At 47.3% G+C, this 19574-nt stretch overlaps 1 protein-coding gene and 1 long non-coding RNA gene across 3 annotated transcripts in view; both read right to left on the bottom strand.

Moving 5' to 3' along the window:
* The window catches only part of MYO1E (myosin IE), a 226268-nt gene that overhangs the window by 149496 nt on the left and 57198 nt on the right, over positions 1-19574 (bottom strand). The gene's annotated exons all lie outside the window — the stretch shown is intronic.
* LOC149123123 (uncharacterized) lies at positions 17756-18558 on the bottom strand. Its single transcript, XR_016218208.1, has 2 exons — positions 18428-18558; positions 17756-17975 (listed from the first exon to the last, which is right to left on the bottom strand). It is a non-coding gene; the product is annotated as an uncharacterized LOC149123123 (long non-coding RNA).

Below are 19574 nucleotides of genomic sequence, written 5' to 3' on the forward strand. Positions count from 1 at the left end.
ACAGGTTCTAGGTACTAATTCCAGCAAAACAAAGACCACTGGGAAGACCAGTGAGGCTTCACCGTGTGCTCATCCAGGAGCCTCATAAGAAGTGCGGGTTTCCGGGGAGGCCACCCACAGACAAACCCTGCCTTCTTTCGACCAGCTTACATCCTTACTGAAGGGCTGCAGGCAAACGCAGGTTTTTAAAAACAGACATTGGGCAAGAAGGTAGAGAGTAGGCAGGGCAAGAGAACATCTTCCCTCTCTCAAGAAATGAGAACTTAAGTGAACAGTGGTCTAGAGCCCCTCCAACGAAGACTTCCAAGGAAGACAAAGGCTTCCGGGTTTAATCATAAACCACCACTAGCATTCCAATCACAGCCTCAGGCAGCTTACACAGCTTCTCTAAGCCTCAGTTTTTCAGTAAACTAGGGCTAACAGCATGTGCCCTGCAGGCCTTGAGGGCATTAAAGGAGAATGCACTAAGAGTTCACTTTACAGGGACCCACAGGCAAATGCTAAGTTTTGCACCAGTTGTTAACACTAAGTGAACCAGGAATACTGGTGGCCAAGAAAGCGCTTGGAGGAGTTATGTGATGTTCAAGAGAGAACCATCCTCTCACCAGGCTAACAAGACATGAAAGCAGAGACAGGATTTCATTTACCCAAACAAAAAGGAACCTTGAGCTTCATAATATTCAAGTGATAGGCGACTGCAGGATAGAAACGTCTCCATAGCACAGCAGAGCAGGAGGAGTAGGTAGAGAGAGAAGACACGGAGACTGTAACAGGCTAGCCAAGAAGGAAGCCAGTAATGAAGCATTGTAAGGACCACCCTAAGTAACAAACGGATGCTTTCTGGGCACAAGACAGAAGCTGTTGACACAAAAGCAAGACCTGTTTACCACAAGAAGGTAGAGACAAGAAGGTTGACACAAAAGCAAGAAGACCGTTGACCACAAAGAAGGCTGAGGAAGGGGCAGAATGTTTCTCTACTTACATTCACCTTAAAATATTGTAGCCAGAAGGAGCTTTGCCTATTGATAGACGAGCCCCACACTCTCCTGCTATGGATGGACTCGGCCAGTGCCAGTCCGGGAAAGGAGATAGGACTTGAACTCAGGTCCAACTCCCAGCCTGACCCTGTGTGGTTCTGGACTCCCAGTGCCTCCTGAGCAAACCTATCACCCACATGTGTACTGGAGAAGGAAAAATAAGGTAATATCATGGATGTTTACCACCAGTAGCCGAGACCAGTCATTCAGACATTGTAAGCCTCTCAAATGATAAACACGACCAGTTGTCAACCTTGACTGCCTGCCAATCGCACTGCCCAAGGACACTGGTCTACAGCCACATATTAAGTGTTGAGAAGAGCTTAATATCTTCCTGGAGTTTTTGAAGTTTTATGAAGTTTTCAGATACTCCTCCTGTGTTTCAACTTGAATGCAGAAGTGCATAGACTCCACTTCAGGCACCACTTTCCCAGAAGCCCTTGTCTTCACCTGAGACAGACCTCGTTTATGGCAGACAAAATAAGAGGCAATGTGTTGGCTTAAAATCCAGACACAAGCTGGACAGAAAGGAGAAAGGTGATCTCCAGAAGATGGGGGAAATGAGAAGACTGTAATCTAACGAGAGACCTCTGGCTGTAGGATTTCCTAGTGCTCCTTCCAAGAGTAACTTTCTCCTGCCAGCATCACTAACATCAAAAACAAAACACGAGCTGACCATGTCTGATGCGATTAGGGAGCATGGTAGGTCACACCAGCTTAAAACTCACAACTCGGAAATGCAGGCAAATGTTTGGGGCTTGCTTCTCATTTCTCATTGTATTCTGGGAAATACAAGCTGGCACCAAGAAGACAGCCTGTATCATCCACAGGTGTGTTCCACAGGGTGTAGGGAATAGGGAACAGACACCACTTTTCTTGAGCACAGACATGTGCCAAACACTACATTGAGCACTTTACACACATTGTTTTTCTTGGTCTCCAAAGAATTCCGGAAACATTGGCTGGCATTGTGGTGCAATGGGCTAAGTCACTGCCTATGATGTCAACATCCCACATGATGCTAGTTTGAGTCCCGGCTGTTCCACTTTCATTCTAGCATCCTGCTAATGTACCTGGGAAAGCAGAAGATGGATCAAGTCCTTGGGTCCCTGGCACTCATGTGGGAGACCCTGATGGAATTCCAGACTCCTGGCTTTGGTCTGGCCCAGCCTTGGTTGTTGCAGCCATTTGAGGAATGAACTAGTGGGTGGAAGATCTGTCTCTCCCTCTGACTCTGCCATTCCAATAAATAAATCCTTAGAAAAAGAGTTCTAGAAAAAGGGAGGTACTACCATACCCATTTCACAGATGAAAACACTGGAGATCAAGAATCCTGGAGTCCCAGTTTTTATTGGGGTTCTGAGGTTTTAGAAACTCAACAGGGGAGAGCTTTTGGCTTGAAGGTTAGGGTGCCTGCATCCCATGTCAGAGGGTCCCAGTTCAAACTCTCAATCCCAGCTTCTGTGAACACAGACCCTGGAGGGCAGCAGTCACTGACTTGGGAGACCTGGATGGTATTTCCTGGTTCTGGGTTATCCCAGCCCTGGCTACTGCAGGCATTTGGGAATAAGCGAGTAGATGGGAGATCTGTCTTCTGCTTCTTGAGTAAATAAAGATACCCACAGTAGCTCCCACTGAGGCTCTGGTGGAAGACTAAAGAAATGGAGCCCCTGTAATCCAAGAGAGGGGTTCTCTGAAAGCAAGGACACAGCACCTGGAGCTGCCTTCAAGGCCTACAATGGCAAACTGGACGCACGGTTCCCTTGGCTACAGAACAAAGCATGCCACCCTCCACACTGGGTCATTTCCGGCACACTGACCTATGGGATGCTAACTACTACACAGCCGAGACCAGAGCTCTGCAGCCACCCTGTGACCCTCGGCGTTGGCCTCGTCTCTTTCAAAGCTCTCCTCAAGGCCAGGGTCAAAGGCAGTGTCCCATGCCCTAGTCTTTAGTAGGCAGAAGAATTGGCGGGGAGGGGATGGGATGGGAGAGAAGGGATAATTGATGCTTTTCCATTGTGGCATGATCAGGGGACTCAAATACGTGAAAAATAATCTCACAGAAATTCTCAGTCAGGCAAGAACCAACATCAACTGGCAGAAGAGTCCCAGCTAGGAATTCCCAGGAGCAAAGTCTGACATAGCTTCCAACGTCAGATAGCCCACGCTGCCTGCAACCCTGCAGTCGAGAGCCAGTAGCCGTGCTACACTCTAGTCTCCCTCTTTCTAAGGACAGGAACGAGACTCAAAGTAATAGGAGTCACTCCTTGCAAGGAGCATGGACCACCCGAGACCCACTCTCCACCTTATGCAGAAGGGAGTGCGCCCAGCCAGGGGGCTCCATGTGGGCAGGAGAGAAACAGAGAAAAAGGCGGCTGTGCTCAAAACCTGCCAGCAGTAGACCACGGACCACAAGTCTATTTGCAAAAACATTTGCATGGTGTCTGGTTGCAAAAGAGATGAGAGGAAATCAGCTCCCAAGGGCACAAAAGTCCCCTTTTACCTAAACTCAGAAACCCAAAATGAGGAAAAGCAGTCCCTACAGTCTTAATCTTCTCCCCAGTCTGGGACCCCTTCCCTTCCTGGGAGCTGAGCCAGAAGCACACTATTACTTACTAATTAAACAACCAACACCCAAAGATACCTGCGAGTGACTATGCATCAGTGAAGGCTCCTCGGTATCAAAGGAAAAGGTGTCACCATTTGTTTGATGGAAGCCGGCTGTATTTAAAGTACAGCTGGAGCTGCTGGTTTTGCACGGAGGGAAAAAAAGCTCATTTCAATTTATTTTTTTAAATTCAGTGCGGCAAGAAGAGAACAAAGGTTAGAAAAGAGAAATAGCTGGAGATGCTAAGGAAGATAAAAGGCAAATGATTTAAATTAAACATGAGGGAAACATTAAAGAAAGGAAGGAAATAAAACAACCCTAGAGAGCCAAATATACAACAAAGAAAAGCTGCTTGATCAGAGAGCAAGCAGTATGAATAAATAAAATACCATAAATGCTTTAAGAGAGAATAAAAAATTTTCCTTCCCATTTCCATTCTTAGGAAACCAGGGTCCTTTTTGTTCGATACAACTACGGTTCACAGTCGACATGCTGAATGGCTAAATTCAATGTCTGGAAACCCACCTACCATTCTATAGACTGAAGAAGAAAAAGTCAATCATCTCTTCTGGGCGGGTCAGCCTTGCTTGGTGGGCAAATGCCTTTGTTTCGAGTGGCTGCAGATAAGGCTAAGGGATGACTTTGTTTTTAGACAGTTACATCTTTCACCCTTTAAAAAAAATTTCATGGTTGCTTCACAGGGCTCCAAGACAAATTCATCAATTTGGAGAGTGGCTTGAATATTTTTAAAGCATACCCAGCTAGTGTTTCTCTTGAAGTTAAAAAGTTCCTATCACCTCTTCTGTGATATTTCTGTAGCCTGCTGTGGCTGTGAGTTTGGATGCAGCTAGAATTCCTATTATTACTTCAACCTCCGTGAAATGTACTCTAACTGGCAGGCATGCGAGTTGTGAAATTACAAGCGTATCACCAGAGAAACCAAACTAATGCTGGGCACAGGACAGACAACAACACGAAAGGCTGTAGATGGCAAAGGCGGTCTGAAACAATGTCTAATTCCCTGCTATTCTGTTTTGCCCCATTGTGTTTTGAATAGACTGAATCACCGCCCAGCTCCGGGCTCTGAAAGGCCCCATTGTAAGGGCTGTGCTTTCCAGAGCAGGGTTCAGGTTGCTGTAGTAACCTTCGCTACGAACTTCCTGACCATTGTGATAAAACTTTCAACTCAACTGTGACAGGATGACAGCCACACACCAGGCCGAAAAATGACCAGGGGCCTCCCCATTTAGGCCGCCTACTCAGTATCTGAACACAACCCACGGATCTGCTACCCAAATCACCCACGTAGCCGGAGAATGGACTGGATTCTTGTAACCCAGCACTTGAGAGGTGAACCTGTATCAAGTGTGCAGAGGATTCTCAGAGTTGGGGTGGGGGGGCAGGTGGGAGTGCACAAAGGGAGGCCTCAGTGAGTGATGATGACAGCATCATGGTTGCTGGCTTGGGAGAGCCACTTATCTAGGCGAGCAGGGGCACCACGGACACAGACACGACTAGTAATAAATAAGCCTGCACTGTGGTGGGAGAAATAGTTCAGGATTCAAAGTGCCTCTTTTTTTTATTTATGGTAAAATAACAGTGGGTGTTTCATCCAGCAGTTAAGACACTTGCATTCCACATCAGAGTACTTAGGGTTGCTTCCTGGCTCTGGCTCCCAGCTTTCTGCCAATTTGCATTGAGGTAGGAGTGGTGACTCATGTAATTGGGTTCTTGCCACACACGTGGGAGACCTAGATTGCATTCCCAGCCCAGCCCCAGCCACTGAGTATTTGAGGAGTGGGCCAGGACCTGGGAGTTCTCACTGCACCTCTCAAACAGAACACACACACACACAAACACAAACACAGAGGCAGGCAGAAGACAAGCACTCCAATTCCCACCCAGCTAACTTTCATGGAGGGCTGGCTCCCTGTGTACCAAGCAACATCCTAAGCACTTTACATGCATTAACTCACTTAATTGTCCCAACCAGCCTATAAGGTTGGCATTGTTAGGTGTCCTCACTTTAAGGATGAGGAATCCTTACTTAACACAAAGAAGTTGCATAACTCGTCCCAGATCAACCACCAGTAACGAAATCAGTATTCTGGTTCCAGAAGTTTTTTCCTTCTCTGTCCTGCTTTTCCATGTAAGCACTGGATGGATGCTCACATCTGGAGCATACAAGCCAGGAGTGGGCCCGGAACATCAATTCAGAGTCCTCTGCTGGCTTCTAAGAAATTGTGTGGCAGGCATTTCGCCTAGTGGTTAAGCAGTTAAAGAGTACACATCCCACACATCGCAGACCTGAGTTCAATAATCGGCATCAGCTATTGACTCCAACCTCCTGCCAGTGCAGACCCTGGGAGGCAGCAGTGATGGCTCACGCCACCCATGTGGGAGACCTTGATGCAATGCCCAGCTCCCAGCTTTGGCCTCTCCCAGCTCTGACCATTACAGGCAGGTAGAAAATAAACCAGTGAATGAGAGCATGCACTTTCTTGCTGTGTATCCATCTTTGTCTCTCACATAGATATATTTTGAAAAACCTAAAACAATGCTGCCATAGGCACAGGCAGGATTGTGCAGAACAGGAAGGAAAACGGGAGTGAAGAAGAGCAAGGATGGGAAGCATTTCATCCATTCATTTGCCCATTCACTCATTCCAACAGGACAGGGCCTATGCGGAGACCTGAACTATTCTAGCTGATGGGGTGAGGTTTGCAAACTCCATCAGCCAGACTCCTGCTTTCCTTGTGATTACTTCTGCCCTGATTGGCCAGGAAGAAACTCAGAAAAAAAGGGTTATTTTAGATATTAGTAAAAGCTATGAAAATACCAAGATAATGTGATTGACTCAGGAGTCAAGAGAAGATGTCTCTATACTTCTGAGCAGGGCCACGAATAATAAAAGCCTACTAGAAAGGCCTCAGTGGGGACAAAGAAGGCCACGAGTGGGCAGGAAAACCAGGAAAGAGCAGCAAGACCAGGAATCTGAAGCTGGGCCAGGTTTTGTATACAGTAAGCTGAGAGTGTCACTCATTTAGCACACTTGTCCACAGTTTCATTAACACCAAAGCCAGAGACTACAGAGTCAGGTTCCTTGGGTATAAATCCAAAGGAAAGGAAATTGTGTTGAAGGGATATCCACTCTCCCATGTTCATCACAGCATTACTCTCAACAGCCAAGAGGCAAGCAACCTAACTACCACCAACAGCTGAATGCGTAAAGAAAATGTGGTCTATACACACATTGCGCAATATTACCGCGCTGTTTAAAAGAAACCTGAAATCTTGTCTTCACCGCAACACGGATGAAACTAGAGGATGTTATGTTAGCTAAAGTGAGTCAGGCACAGAACGACAGACACCGCACGTTCTCACTTCTGTGTGAGAGCTTTTTTAAAAAGTTAACCACCAGTCTGTTCTCTCTCTGAGGTCATCAGCCTGCAGAGGCTGGAGAGCAGGCAGTGAGGGGCGAGGAAGAGAGAGTAACGGGTGCAGGGTGTAGTTATGTAGGAAGAACAACTTTTAACGTTCTATAGCACGGTAGGGTAATTTTGGTTGACAACAGTTACTCTTATATTTCAATAACAAAGAGGATTTTGAATAACCCTAAGAAACTGATGAGAAACACTTGAGGTATGGATTTACCAGTTACCCTGATCTGATCATTGTACATTGTATGTCTGCATTGAAATATCATGCTATACCCCATAAATATGGACAATGGGGTTGATTAAAGATTTTTTTAAAAATTAAAGGCTTCTCAAAATTTTGAGCAGAAAACACTCAACACTAGGCATTATCATGACTTAGTTAACCACGCTGACAAGAATAAAACCCACCTCACCACAGAATTAGGTTAAAATGTGAAGAACAAAAACAGGAGAACTACTCCATGTGCTCTCTCCAGGACTTGTGCCCGGTGCATGGCGTGTGTTCAAGGAATACCTGTTGCATAGTTAAGTGATAAATAAGCCTGAAAAATTGGTATGCAATAAAGAAATGGGAGGAGGAGTTACTTCAGAAAGCAGGGTTGGAACAAACGTATGCAAAGCTCTTTTCCCTGTGCACAGATGGATTCCAATGAAGAGTTTGTGCAAGTGAACAACCTGACAAACTGTGCCAGAGTCTGAGAGGATTTGGTGCGGTTTCTGAAGAAAGACCATGCTCTTCAGAGGGCTCCTGGATTTTCCTAAGCCAGCTACTTCCAATACAGGAATCCCTCACCACCTAGGCTCCAAATGCAGCAAGTAAATAGATTTGTAGAAAAGTTCCAGTAGAACTTCTCTTATCTGGGATCTTTCTACTCCCAGCTCAGGCATAGAAGCCAGGTGGATCAGGACACAGAGTACTCTTTGTGTCCTACACAAACCCTTGCTGTCTGAACTTGAAAACTGATAGAGGTGAAGGGGACTTGTACTTGGTTTAATTACCCACACACCACATCATGTCCTGGGACTGCCAGTATTTTTGCCCTCTCAATCCCAATTTGATGTGAGCCACAAGAACTCCAGGAAGCACACCCGGCTTCTTGGCTCCCTGTGCACATCTGTCTCAGTCCCACATGGCAGTGGCTTTGGTTTTTTCAGGCACACTGGGTTTCTCTTGTCCTCAGGGGAGAGCCTCAGGACCAGCCAACGTAGTTCAAGGGCAGGCACTGAAGGTTAAGCCTCCGCCTGCAGTGCCGGCAACCCTTATGGGTGCCAGTTCAAGTTCCAGATGCTCTACTTCCAATCCAACTCCCTGCTACTGTACCTGGAAAAGCAGAGGATAACCCAAATTCTTGAACTCCTGCACCCATGTGGGAGACTCCTTGCTCTGGCTCCTGGCTTCAGATCGGCCCAGCTCTGCCCATTGCAGCCATTTGGGGAGTGAACCAGCAGATGGAAGATCTCTCTCTTATCTCTGCCTTTCAAGATAAATTTTATTTTTATTTGACAGAATTAGACAGTGAGAGAGAGAGAGAGAGAGAGAGAGAGAGAGAGAGAGAGAGAGAGATCTTCCTTCCATTGGTTCACCCCTTAAATGGCCGCTATGGCCAGAGCTATGCTGATCTGAAGCCAGGAGCCAGGTGCTTCTTCCTGGTCTCCCACTAGGGTGCAGGTTCCCAAGCACTTGGGCCATCCTCCATTGCCCTCCCGGGCCACAGCAGAAAGCTGGACTGGAAGAGGAGCAGCCAGGACTAGAACCCAGCACCCACATGGGATGCCGGCACTGCAGGCAGAGGATTAGCCAAGTGAACCACGGCGCCGGTCCCAATAAATCATCTTAAACACAACATAGTTCAAACTCCTTAGCCAGGCATTCAAAGCCCAGTTCTCTTGCCAATGCTTATTCCCCGTGATGTTCCACATAACCTTGCCTCCAGCTCATCTGACACTCTACAGGTGGAACCCACTACCTCTTCATCAGGGCCCATGATGTTCTCACTCCCTGGGCAGGAGGTCCTGTGTGTTCACATCTAGTCCATTCTTGAAGAGCTGCGAATGCTGCCTCTTCAAGGACCCTCACCTTGCAAGGGATGACAGAGAACAGACACAAGTATCAGTCCCCCACTATCTATTAACATCTCCCCTCTGTCTCAACAAAGTCAAGGTGGGTGTGCCTCATCAAGAACACGCATGTGAGCGGCTTTGTAAAGAATGAAAAAAAATCCCTCAGCTCCGAGTCAGCCTAGGACACGTCAGGGACATCCGATGTGAGTTTAGGATTGAAAAAGCAAAGAAAGGAGAGGAGAAAAGACATTCTTGAAGCAAACAAGGAAAGTCAGAGGCTACTGATGGTATCACAGTATCTATCGCTTGTGTCTGCATCAAATCTTGCTCCTTGGGACAGGACCCAAAAGACCAATTCGACTAAGCAAAAGGGATCTATGTCAAAGAAATCGCAGCATAGGTTAAATAGGAAAAATAATGCTAGCTCAAGAGGGCCAGGAAAGCAAGGCCGAGTCCTTGGCATTGGAGACAGGAAGCAAGCAGCCAAGATGGAATCTCCATCAGAGGGTGCAGCCCAGGTCACAGAGAAACTTTCTTCCAGAGGCAAAGGGCCCGAACGACTGGAGGCAGATCTGACCAGTAAGAAAAAAAAAAAAAAAAAAAAAAAACACCAAAAAAAAACAAAAAACCACCACCTCATTCACACATCGCATCCAATGTCTTCTTATTTAGCCATTAATCATCCCATGCAAGTTCTAAAACAGCTGAGAGGCAGGCAGACCGCAGGTGTAATTATCTCCAATCTACAGCTTAGAAAGGCTGGCAAAATCCTCCCTGTGCTTTAGAGGACCCCAAAGGAATAGTGCAGATGGAGGTTGAACCCAAGAGCAAATTTCAGGTTGGGCTCATTGGCTTTGGGGAATGTACCTGTGTTTATCCATCTAGCAGGATAAGGGCTGTGCGGCTGGGGGATTGTAAAACCAGGCTGTCTCTCCATGTGCTCAGGCTCGCCTACTTAGAAACAGACAGGGGCAGGAGGAGGGAACCCAAACTGGCAGAGAAGCTAGACTGCTTTTAACCTAGAGACCGGGGTGGGGATGGTTTGCACAGAATCCAGCTCCTTAAAAACACAATTTCCAAGCACATTTAAAGGTAGCTATTCCAGCCTAAAAGCCTTTCAAGCTTGGTGATACCCCACCCTGAAGAAAGGTCAAGATGATCAAGGCATAGAAAAGCAAGAGGCGTCACGCTGTGGACGAGGAGCCTGCCAACTTCTAAGTAAGATGAGGAATTACAGTAATTCAGCCCACAGCGATTTCCCATTTTAACTGATGCTTCCTGTTTTCCATGCTGGGCATCATAAGGATATTCAGAACCAACCCCAGGGCTCACAGGCTGTCCCTTCACTGGGGGACATTCTTTTCTGTTCACTCATTGCATCGTGTGCAACATTACAACCCGAAACAGATCTGTTTTCCTACTGACCTCAATTTGCGGCCACCATTACTGTTGCCGAGAGAATTCTTGGCTGTGTGAGCAGGGCAGCAGTGAGGCATGGGGAGAACCGATCGTTTGCCTAGCAGTTTCCCGGGCCTCCTGTCCCTGAAAGAGGGTCGGTGTCCCTGCAGGCACTGCTCTGCTCACATCAGCTGGGGTGGACACACGTAGAAGCAAGTGTGGCTGGCGCCTGACTCATTCTGGGGTAAAAGACACAACTGGAATTTTGTTCATTTTGGTTTTGGGTATAGCACCAAGAAAGTATGGTTTTTCAAAAAACAAACAAACAAAACTGTAGTTTGAAATAATTTCGCTACAGAAAAATTACAAAAATATACAAAGAATTCTTGGATTCTTTATGAGTTCAGTTTGTAGCATTTTGTCACACTTTCTTCCTGCTCCACACAGACACACACACGGGGGCTTTAAAAAGTTCGTGAAAAATGTATATTAAAAACACTATGCATGAATTCCAAATTTTTTGCACCAAAATACACATTATCTTTTCACTCCATCTTCCCACAAACTGACATCCCCACATGTACACATAAGAGGTTTTTCTAAAACATTTAAAAATAGGTTGTATACGTCATGTTCTTTTACTCAATACTTCAGTGTACACTACCTAAAAGAAATGTGTCAGTCTACCACGGTAGAGGTAACAACTTCAGGAAATTCTAACATTGGTATAACACCTTTATCCAAATCACTAGCCCAGTTTCATCAATGATCCTGGTAATTCCTTTGTGACAATCTTTACTGCCTGCTGCAGGATTATATGCACACCAGTTTGCTGTCACATTTCTTTAGTCTCCTTTAATTCTTAACAGCTCCTCGGCTTTCCTTTGTCTTTTATGATGTTGACATTTTCAAAGAATCCAGGCCCGTTATTTTATAGAATTTCCCTCCGTTTGGGTTTCTCCGCTCTTTTGTCATAATTAGATTCAGCTTTTTGCATTTTTGGCTGGAATCCTAGCCAAGTAATTCTGCGTCCTTCTTAGGGTATCGCGTCTAGAGGGACATGCTGTTTGTTGATGTTCATTTTTATCACTTGGTTAAGGACTGGCCAATTTCTGCACTGCATAATTCCTATTTTTCTTGTTGTCACTGCCAAGTGATTGGTGGGGAGATATTTTGAGACTATGTAAATATCCTGTTCCTCATCAAACTCCGACAACTGCCTTTGATAACATTAAAATTTAAAAGTCAGTTATCTGGCATCGTGGGAGAAGGCGCTTGCTGCTCTCCAAAGCAGAGTTGTACAGACTAGCCAACAGCTGAGGAGGATCGAATCGGGCTTCTCTGGGACACGGTGGCCGATTTCCTCACAGCCTGCTGGGTTCCAGAGAGGCTGAGGATGCTGGATGGCCGGGCTCCTGAGTTCTGACACTGTGTTCCACCTCCACAGGGCATGAAATAATGCATTCCTAGCAGCTGAACTGAAAACCAGAGTTATGAGTCAAGGTGATACTTAACGGCTCGGACAGCACTGTGGAAAGAGTGATACAAGGAAATCAGGTCTGTCCATATTCACAGTTATTACGTGTGGGTGTTTAGCTGTGGTTTCCTCCACCAGTGTGCCTAGGAGGCTCGCCCCTGCCCCAATCCTCCTCTCTTCCCTAGCTACAAGCACAGATGGATGGGCATATGGAAGGCTTGCTTAAAGCCAAGGGACCAGGGGACCAAGGGGTGCAGAACGAGAATGAAAAAGATGAAGTTGATCCCATCAGTTGAAAGAGCTTGCCAGCACCTGTTCTGGAGCCACTAAGACAGAAGCTCTTCTCTACAGCCAACTTTCGATTACAGTCATTTCTGTCCCACCAAGCAGTCTACCACCACCTAGGATGGTCATTCAGCCATGCTAAAAATGACTGTGTGGAACTACTATTTCAGACCACTTTCTTATGAGAACCAACACGTTCCCAGCTAGAACAGAACTTCAGCAAGAAGCCCTATCACAACAGCATTTTATCAGACATGGAGACCAGTGCACTTGTTCAGAGACCAACAGTTCCTCTTGGCTTAACAATGTCACAGCCCCATGTTCTAAGCCTGGAGCCAGTTTTTGGAAAGGTATGTGTTTAGGTTAGTGATTTTAATAGCTACTGCACAAATAATCACTCACCCTCCAAAGCAAAGTTTTAGACTTTCTAGGTAAAAAGTATATATTTAGGATTCATTTTTCTCCAGAGTAATGAGATACACGTTATTGGTAGTATGCTCCAAAATTCCTAGGGATTCACAAATGTAAACAGGAATTGGCAGTAATAGTAAGTTCAGGGATGGCATTCTTTTAACAACTCTGCTCTTGTGGTCTTCTGCCTGAACCACATCCCATGTTTTTCATTTATTCACTGATTCATTTAACCCAGTCAACCAAGCCTGTGTGAGGTACCATGATAGGCCCCAGAGAGATTGAAAAAAAAAAAAGCAAACATTTATGAATGGCTTACTTAATCTGCATTCATGGTTCCACCATGAAAAATGGGTTTTGATGTAAGATTTAACTCTTTCACCGTTCAGAAAACTGAATGAGCTGCTGCCTACCAGGAAATAGAAGGCAAGTAAAATTCACACTGAATTGTGAAATATCACCCCCGGCTAACAGGTGAGCTGAGACTGGAGTTCACACAAATCTTCCTGGACAACTGAATCCTAACCAATGACCCCATTAACTGAAAACTCTGTAGTTCATTTTTTAGAAACAACGGCCCAAGTTCAGACAATGATCCACCCTACTCATCATTTATTCTATTTAAATTAACTAGATTCTCTGATAATCCTACTAGGGCAGGCAATTAGTGCTGGGAGATGCTATTTGGGACCCATGCATCCCATGTCAGAGCATCTGGGTTTGAGTCCTGGCTCCCCTCAAGTGCACCCTGGGAGGCAATAGTGACAGCCCAAGTACTTAGGTCCCTGCCACTCAAACAGGAGACCCACATTGAGCTCCTGGCTTTGGTCTGGACCAGGCTGTGCCGTTACAGGCATCTGGGCAATGAAAACGGTAAATGAAGGAGCTTACAAAAAAAGACATTATTCCGCCGGCGCCGCGGCTCAGTAGGCTAATCCTCCGCCTAGCGGCGCCGGCACACCGGGTTCTAGTCCCGGTCGGGGCACCGGATTCTGTCCCGGTTGCCCCACTTCCAGGCCAGCCCTCTGCTGTGGCCAGGGAGTGCAGTGGAGGATGGCCCAGGTGCTTGGGCCCTGCACCCCATGGGAGACCAGGAAAAGCACCTGGCTCCTGGCTCCTGCCATCGGATCAGCGCGGTGCGCCGGCCGCAGCGCGCCGACCGCGGCGGCCATTGGAGGGTGAACCAACGGCAAAAGGAAGACCTTTCTCTCTGTCTCTCTCTCTCTCACTGTCCACTCTGCCTGTCAAAAAAAAAAAAAAAAAAAAAAAAAAAAAAAAAAAAAGACATTATTCCTTAAAAAATCTCAATGCCCAGCTGCAAAATAAAGAAATTTGGTGCGAGGTACGTAATACCATCTCTGACCTGCCAAGAGGTTTTAAATATCTGGACTGGAATCTCTAAACCTTCACTGCAACCTAAGATCTTCATCAGAGACATGCTGTTGCCACCGAGAAGCTAACAGGGCACTCGAGTAACTGGTTACTGGTAGACCAGTTGGCTACTTTATCATTCCTTGACATGCAACAGCACTAAGTGACCAATGCCTGGGCCCTTTTGAATCTCTTGTAGGTGAAAATCTAGAACTATTCTTCCCAACCAGACAAAGGCTGGCAGTGACCAGGGTTTTTCTGTTCCCATCACTCCTGCTGGTGTACCCCCTTTCCCAAGTCCTTACTGGCAAAGATACCATCAAAGGCTTCATCCTCTGCCTGCGTGCCAGCATCCCATATAGCCACCAGTTCTAGTCCCGGCTGCTCCTCTTCCAATCCAGCTCTCTGCTGTGGCCTGGGAAAGCAGCAGATGGCCCGAGCACTTGGGTCCCTGCATCCACATGGGAAACCGGGAAGAAGCACCTGGCTCCTGGCTTCAGATTGGCATAGCTCCAGCAGTTGCAGCTATTTGGGGAGTGAACCAGCAGTCTCTCCCTTTTCTTTCGGTCTCTCCCTCTGTAACTCTACCTTTCATTTTTTTTTTTTTTTTGGACAGGCAGAGTGGACAGTGAGAGACACAGAGAGAAAGGTCTTTCTTTGCCATTGGTTCACCCTCCAATGGCCACCACGACCGGCGCACCGTGCTGATCCGATGGCAGGAGCCAGGTGCTTCTCCTGGTCTCCCATGGGGTGCAGGGCCCAAGGACTTGGGCCATCCTCCACTGTACTCCCTGGCCACAGCAGAGAGCTGGCCTGGAAGAGGAGCAACCGGGACAGAATCCGGCGCCCCAACCGGGACTAGAACCCGGTGTGCCGGCGCCGCAAGGCAGAGGATTAGCCTAGTGAGCCGCGGCACCGGCCCCAAATAAAATCTTAAAAAAAAAAAAAAGTAAAGAACCATTTCTCATTTCCCACCAACTTCCCAAGCACCAACTTCCCTCCTCCTGCAACCTTCACCCTCAGGCTTAATCACAAGAAGCAGATATGCTCCAAAGCGGTCACACTGCTTGAAACCTGGAAGTGAGCCACATGATGTCTACGGAAGTTGAATGCCAGCTGACGACAATGAGCTGTCCACTGATCTAGAAACCAGTACTCGCCGTCTAGCTACAAATCCTCCAGGGTTCCAATTCTAAAGGAAACTTTGGTGGGAGGGACGACTATGAGGAACTCTGACAGGCTTTCTGGAAGGGCTTCTAGGAGGATAGCCAATGATTAAAAAAAAAAAAATTACAATCATGATGAGAGGGATGGAAAGAAACATCTTGCAATGGCTTTTTCATCTCAGCATGGACAGTCTGGCAAACCTCAGGGGTATTAAAAGTGCCACCTTTGAGAATTATTTACATTGATTAACATCCACAGCCCAGAGATATGTTCTTGGGGGAAAACATGGATTCAGCAATTAGAATGTGTACAAGGGAACCTCAAAAAGTTCAGAGTAGTGGAAATGACAAATTTTGGTACAAAAATAATTTTTAAATCCATGCAGTTTTTCATAGTATGCATTTCTCACGAACTTTTAAAAAAGTTATTTATTTGAAAGGCAGAGAGAGAGAGATCGATCGATCGATCCTCTATCTTCTGGTTCACTCCCCAAATAGCTACAATGGCCAGAGCTGGGACGATCTGAAGCCAGGAGCTTCTTCCAGGTCTCCCACGTGGGTGCAGGGGCCCAAGCACTTAGGTCATCTTCTGCTGCTTTCCCAGGAGCATTAGCAGGGAATTGGATTGGAAGTAGAGCAGCCAGATCTTGAGGCAGTACCTATATGGGATGCCAGTGCCACAGGAGGCAGCTTTACCCACCACACCACAGTGCAAGCCCCTCATGAGCATCTTTTTAAAAAGAAGTATTTGAAAGGTGGAGGGACAGGGAGAAAGGGAGCTCTTACCACCCACTAGTGCATTCCCCAGATGGCCACAATAGCCCACTCTGGGCCAGGGAGAAGCCAGGATCTTCATGTGGGTCTCCCACTTGGGTGGCAGGAATCCCAGTACCTGGACCATCACCCGCTAGCTCCCCAGGCACATCACACCAGGAAGCTGGACCAGAAGCAGAGAAGCCGGGGCTTGAACAGGCGCTGATAGGGAATGCCCATACTACCAGCTGCAGCTCAACCCCCTGCACCACCAGATGTTGAACACTCTCCGTATGCATAGGTTTCCAAAAGGGTTTTGCACCAAAATAGACTTCTTTAAATTCTATTCTCCATGAACTTTTTGAAGTCCCTGCACACTTTTACATCAGAGCATTTTTAAATAGATCAACTTTCATATGATTTTTTTGGCAACTTCCAGTCACACTGTGAGCCCTGTCTTTCCTCAAAAATGATCTTCCCAGGGAGAAGGAGCAGGAGTGGGGGGTGGGTGGGTGGGAGGGAAGTTATGGGCAGGGGGAAGTCATTGTAATCCATAAGCTGTACTTTGGAAATTTATATTCATTAAATAAAAGTTAAAAAAAAAAGATCTTCCCAGGAAAACTCCCTGTGGTCTGCCAGGGGCAGGCAGAGTCCTCAGCACAGGCCTGCAGAGCCACCTCTTTTGAGACACACTCATGCCCGCAAAGACCGGTCACCAGGAGCCCGGCACTGGGAGAAAGCACTGGGACCCAGGGCAGCAGCTCTGGAGCCAAGGGCTAGAGGCTGCAATGTGTAACGAAGATTCTCATGGCTGCTGGCAGAAACCCAGTCCACGCCAAGCACTCTCCCAAGAGGCTGGGACCGTTTTACCATCACTGAGTTCACACGCCTGCATGACCGTCAGGGAGAAGGTTCTGGACAGGATCAGGGCTAGCTCGGGTGGACTGGAAGGTACACGCAAGTTCCTTTGTTCCCAACCTCACAGAGTTGTGAGTGAGGGACTCCGGAGAGAGAGGATGGGCAAAGTAGACCTCACGGTGCCATATAATGAGTTGCCTTGATAACACCAACAGAGCGCCTCTGGGATCCTGCTGGACTGATCAGCTTCTCTAATGGAGACCCTCTTGCTAGTTGCTGTGCACTTCAAATAACTCTCCTTCCCCCAGCCTCAAATCTATTTGCAGAATAATGCAAGCAGAACGCTTAGATTAAAGGTAGTCTTGTCCAACCCTGGCAGAAGGGAAGCCTCCTGCTTTAGGGAAAGGAGAGGTGGGACCTGGCAAAGCCGCTGGGAAGGCCCAGGCGTGATGAGCATCAGATGGGGGAAAGACGAAGTAGAAGGAAGTGAGGACCAACAGACTTTGCAGCCAACAGGAAGCAGAGCGCTGACGCGCTGATCGAAGTAACAGAAGTGTCCTGCGAGGTTGGGCAGCCCCAAACGCGACCTCTGTGTCACCGTGGAAGTTAATCAGCCCTGCGTTACAAGAGAACGCTGGCTAGCAAGGCCGCGATGAGTCCGCCCAATGGCATGGGAAAAAAGACAGCATCTGGATGTCAGACCACCTTACGTTGGTGACCACAGCAGTCACACAAAGCCACCTACTCTTACTTTCTATGCCATAACAAGACCAAGAACAGGAGTTTTCTTCCAATTATGTAGGTGTGACAAAATGAATCATCATGTCATTTTGCCCTTTCCGTTTTCTAAGGTCAAATGGTACTGCACCTTATTCTCTTTTTAAAGATTTTATTTATTTGAAAGGTAGAGTTACACAGTGAGGGGTGGGGGGAGAGAAAGAGAGAGCGGTCTTCCGTCCACTGGTTCATTCCCCAAATGGCTGCAATGGCCGGAGCTGCACCAATCTGAAGCCACAAGCCAGGAGCTTCTTCCTGGTCTCCCACGCAGGTGCAGGGGTCCAAGGACTTGGGCCATCCTCCACTGCCTTCCCAGGCCATAGCAGAGAACTGGACAAGAAGAGGAGCAGCCGGGACTAGAACCGGCACCCCTTTGGGATGCTGGTGCTGCAGGTGGAGGATTAACCTACTGCACCACAGTGCCGGCCCCAACTGCACCTTATTTTCAGAGGCACCTTCCCCCAGGGGGCCCTGACAAATCTGTTGCATCCCAGGCCAGTGATGCAGTTTAGGGTAGAAATGCCCAGTGATTGGGCTTTTGGTACACATTTAACTGCCTCAATTCAGGTAAGTGGGGATGAGGAACACAGCTGTAAAATGAGCTGCCCATGGACCTTGGTTCAAATCAAATCCTAAAAAACAATGTGTCATTATTTTCCCTGGCATAATCAACGTTAAATAACTTGATAGAAGGCTCTATAATGGTTAAAAAATCCTTCCTCAACTATTTTCATGTAAATCTTCACAACCCTGAGAAGTTGATACTACCATTTTCAACTTACAGGTTAGGAAAATAAAGCTTTGAGAAGCAAAGCTACTGGCTCAAGGTTGCAATAAAGTCTCCACTATGTGCACCCAGATTTTTCTGAATTTATAGGAGAGCGTAACTCCTTCCATGGCCCACACGTCAATGTCCACCAGGAACACAGCTGTGGCTGAGCACGATGGGGTCATTCACTGTAATGGAAACCAAAGATCTTCCTTCGCAAGGGCGCATTAAAACCTACATAGAGGCCAGCGCCATGGCTAACTAGGCTAATCCTCTGCCTGCTGTGCCAGCACCCCAGGTTCTAGTCCCAGTTGGGGCGCCAGATTCTGTCCTGGTTGCTCCTCTTCCAGGCCAGCTCTCTGCTGTGGCCCGGGAAGGCAGTGGAGGATGGCCCAAGTCCTTGGACCCTGCACCCACATGGGAGACCAGGAGGAAGCACCTGGCTCCTGGCTTCGGATCGGTGCAGCAAGCTGGCTGTAGCAGCCATTTGGGGGGTGAACCAATGGAAGGAAGACCTTTGTCTCTCTAACTCTGCCTGTCAAAAACAAAAACAAAAACAAAAAAACACCTACACAGAATTTGGAGTTGGGTTGCGCGGTTGGGGGAGGGTCTCCCAAAGTAGGGTCGGCTCCAGATTGGGTGTAATGAGAAAGTACAAGTCTGAATACTTCAATAAATGCCATTTGCAGGGAGAGCTGCCTGCCATCTAAGTAGAGCATAAGGTAAGGAGTGGTGGCCTGTCAGTCACCAAGTGAGATGTTTGGTGCTTGTGTAGGAAACTTGCTTTTGTCTATGCTCAGATAGTTTCCATCCAACAGAAGGACAGCTGGGCTTTGCTGTGAGCACCAGGCCAGTGTGGAGCAACAGTATGAGCGCGAGCATGCAGTGTCAGACCAGTTCCTGAGTATCAGGGCTTGTTCTTTTCTTTCTCCAACAACTGCCTCCAAGCAGCCCTCAGAGTCAAAGATGATCATCCCGTAACAATTAACTGTGCAGTGAAACCATCAAGACAAGCAGTACTAGTCTGCCCTTTGAACTCTGCAGCAGAGGAGATAAAGCCTTCCTGCTTCCACTCCTCTCCGATTTCCTGTCCTCTGTGCAGTCGGTTCATGGACAGACAGTGGCAGCCTTCAGAAATGGCTCCCTTTTTCCAAGGGATA

The sequence above is a fragment of the Oryctolagus cuniculus genome, chromosome 12 (assembly GCF_051225735.1).
Source record: "Oryctolagus cuniculus isolate XC-2025 breed Fujian yellow rabbit chromosome 12, ASM5122573v1, whole genome shotgun sequence".
Taxonomy (NCBI): Eukaryota; Metazoa; Chordata; class Mammalia; order Lagomorpha; family Leporidae; genus Oryctolagus; species Oryctolagus cuniculus.